This window comes from Rhinopithecus bieti, unplaced genomic scaffold (genome assembly GCF_001698545.2).
Source record: "Rhinopithecus bieti isolate Rb0 unplaced genomic scaffold, ASM169854v2 scaffold_21649, whole genome shotgun sequence".
Taxonomy (NCBI): Eukaryota; Metazoa; Chordata; class Mammalia; order Primates; family Cercopithecidae; genus Rhinopithecus; species Rhinopithecus bieti.
In genome coordinates this window covers 3,210,579-3,214,240 of record NW_016811584.1, presented here as the reverse complement: position 1 = coordinate 3,214,240, position 3,662 = coordinate 3,210,579, and positions in this window count along the sequence as shown.

The following is a 3,662-nucleotide window of genomic DNA, read 5'->3' as shown; positions in this document are numbered from 1 at the left end:
GCCTGCCTCTGCCATTTACAGAATGAGCACTTGTGACAAGCTGTTCCCTCTCTCCGGGTCCCGGTTTATACCTCTATAAAATAGGGCTATAATAGTACTTACCTCATACATTTGTTCTAAGTATTATTACATTATTAAGCAAAATAAGTGTTAGCTATTATAATTCCTCCCCACCCACCTGTTCCCCTCCTGCTGCCCCTGTTCCCAACACTGGGATGATCAATTCATCCTGGTTTGCTCAGGACTTGTTCTGATTTAGCACTGAAAGCTCAGCATCCTGGGAACCCCACTAAGGTTTGGGGGAACCAGGATGGTCAGTTGCCCTCCCCAACACTTCAGCCAGAGACATCATAATAGTCCAGATAAACTGGTGGCCAATGGAGCTCAAGATGGTTTGAGTCCAAGATTTACACTGATAATTCAAAATCATGACAGTTTTGTGGCCATTGCATATAGAATGATAGCTCAGAGGCACAGAAAACTCAGTGAAACCAAAGACAAATCCAACTAATTATTCAATTCTGAGCCCTCAAGGTCAAGAACTGTCTTGTTCATATTTGTATCCCCCTGCACATTTAGAAGAGTAAATTGTTAAATGAGTGAATAACAAATCCAAAAATCCACAGTGCAGGTTAGGTGCCATGGCTCACGCCTGTTATCTGAGCACTTTGGGAGACCGAGGCAGAAGGATCACTTGAGTCCAGAAATTTGAGACCAGCCTGGGTAACATAGGGAGATACTGTCACTATGAAAACAAAAACATCCACAGCTCAGAATGATCTCAAGTCCCAGGCCAAGAGCTGTTTCAACAAATCTCCAAGGCTAATCTTTTTTTTTTTTTTTTTTTTTTTTTTTTTTTTTTTGAGATGGAGTCTTGCTCTTGCTGCCCAGGCTGGAGTGCAGTGATGAGATCTTAGCTCACTGCAACCTCCACCTCCCAGGTTCAAGTGATTCTCCTGCCTCAGCCTCCTGAATAACTGGGACTACAAGTGTGTGCTACCATGCCTGGCTGATTTTTGTATTTTTAGTAGAGACGGGGTGTTACCATGTTGGCCAGGCTGGTCTCGAACTCCTAATCTCAAGTGATCTACCTGCCTTGGCTTCCCAAAGTGCTGAGATTACAAGTGTGAGCCACCACACCTGGCCCAGGGCTGATTTTTTAAGGTCCTATACTAGAAATGACCTTGGCCTGCATCTAAATCTGGTTCTGGAATGAAGCTGGAGTAGGCTCTGCCCCTGGAGGGGGAAATCCCTTCCTGGGAATGGGATTCCTTGTCATCTGCAGGGGCCTGGTGGACTGAACAAAGAGGGGGGATGTGGGAATAAAAGACAAAGACATAAGAATATATTTGGAAGAAGGGGTCGGGGGCATCTTGCCTCTAGTGGACAAGGGCCCTGAGCTTTACACAGCCCTCTGTATTTATTGGTAAAAGAGATAACGAGAAAAGGGGGTGGTGATTGTTGGGTAATTGTCAGTTGGTCGTTTGGTTCACAGCAGGCTTGCGAGACTGCACCCTTTGAACAACAGGCGCTCGATTTCTCAGTAGATAACTTCAAGGAGCCCGACGCCAGGGAGTGTTGGCCCTCAGCAAATCTTTTGGTGGCAGTCGCAGTGCAAGTTTGCTCACATCCTGCATTCATGATAAACAGTTTGCTGTTTGATCATACAGCCTCCAGTGGAATGCTGAGTTGTTCACAATTCCTTTGGCCTTTTTGGCGCCCAACAATACCTGCCTAGAAAATCATTCATCAGTCACTGTGTGGTTAAGAATTGACACGTGCTCATACCTGCACTGCAAACCTTGTCTTTAGAACTGGTGTAGTTTTAGATAGACTTATAGATAAATTTACATAGATCATGCTTAATGCATGATGATTCAGGAGCAAAGCCTTCTCCCAAAGAATACCAGATGATTTTCTGGGACCCTCTGTTCACACCCAGTGTGTCCCCCAAGCCCTCAGGCTCCTTATGCATGTGTGGGACACACAGGGTTTCAGAATATAGGGAGAAAACATTTCCATTTGCTGGGAATCTGGAGTCAGGGACGTGGATTATTCTCAGTGTTCTGAGCTGGAATAGTGGCAGGGCCTTGTCACTGTTATGTGCCAGAGAAGAAATGCTATAGGGGACTGACCAGGTGCTCTCACATTCTGGTGTCAAATAGTCCTGGCCAGATGTGATGTGACACCTGGAGAGATGACTTGCCCTCTCTGAGGCTCAGTTTCCTCATCTGGAAAATAAGGAGAATAATAGTAGTCAGGTCGTTGTGAGGTTTAAAGGACTGAGTCCATGTAAAGATGTGTAATACGGGCCTACTACAGGTCAGAACCCATAGCCACTATTACAGACACACCTTGGAGATATTGCAGCCTCAGTTCCGTACCACTGCAATAAAGTGAATATCACAAGGTGTTTGGTTTCTGAGTGCATATAAAAGTTATGTCGGCTAGACACAGTGGCTCACACCTTTGGGAGGCCAAAGAGGGAGGATCACTTGAGCCCAGGAGTTTGAGACCAGGCTAGGCAACATGGCAAAACACTGCCTCTACAAAAAAATACAAAAATTAGCCAGGCATGGTGATGCACGCTGGTACTCACTGCTACTAGAGAGGCTGAGGCGGAAGGCTCGCTTGAGCTCAGGGAGTGAAGGCTGCAGTGAGCTATGAGCATACCACTGCACTCCAGCCTGGGCAACAGGGCAAGACTATATTAAACAAACAAACAAAAAGTTATGTCTGCACTATACTGTAGTCTATTAAGTGTGCAAGAACATTATGTCTAAAATACAATGTACCTATCTTAATTAAAAATACTTTATTACTAAAAAATGCTAATGATCGTCTGAGGCTTCAGCGAGTCATAATCTTTTAGCTGATGGAGGGACCTGCCTCAATGTTGATGGTTACTGATGGATCAGGGTGGTAGTTGGAGTGGCAGCGGCAGTTTCTTCAAAGAAGACAGCAACAAAGTTTGCCACATCGATTGACTCTTTCACAAAACATTTCTCTATAGCATGTAATGCTGTTTGATGACATCTTGTCCACAGTAGAACTTCTTTTAAACTTGGAGTCAATCCTCTCCAACCCTGCATTATCAACTAAGTTTATGTGATATTCTAAATCCTTTGTTGTCATTTCAAAAATGTTACAGCATCTTTACCAGGAGTAGATTTCATCTAAAGAAATCACTTTCTTTCCTCATCTGCAAGAAGCAACTCCTTATCTGTTCAAGTTTTATCATGAGGTTGCAGCAATTCAGTCACATCTTCAGACTCCACTTCTCGTTCTTTTACTATTTACATCACATCTGTAGTGACTTTTCCCACTGAAATCTTATATCCCTCAAAGTAATCCATGAAGGTTGGAACTAACTCCTTCCGAACTCCTACTAATGTAAATATTTTTACTTCCTTCCGTGAATCACAAATGTTCTTAATGGCATCTAGAAATTCTGAATCCTTTACTAGAAGAGTTTCAACTGACTGCTCAGATCCATCAGAGGAATCACTAAGGCAGCTTTAGCCTTAGAAAATGTATTTCTTAATAAGACCTGAAAGTCAAAATAATTTCCTGATCTGTGGGCTACAGAATGAACATTGTGTTAGCAGGCATTAAAACGACATTCATCTCCTTGAACCTCTCCACCAGAGCTCTTGGGTGAC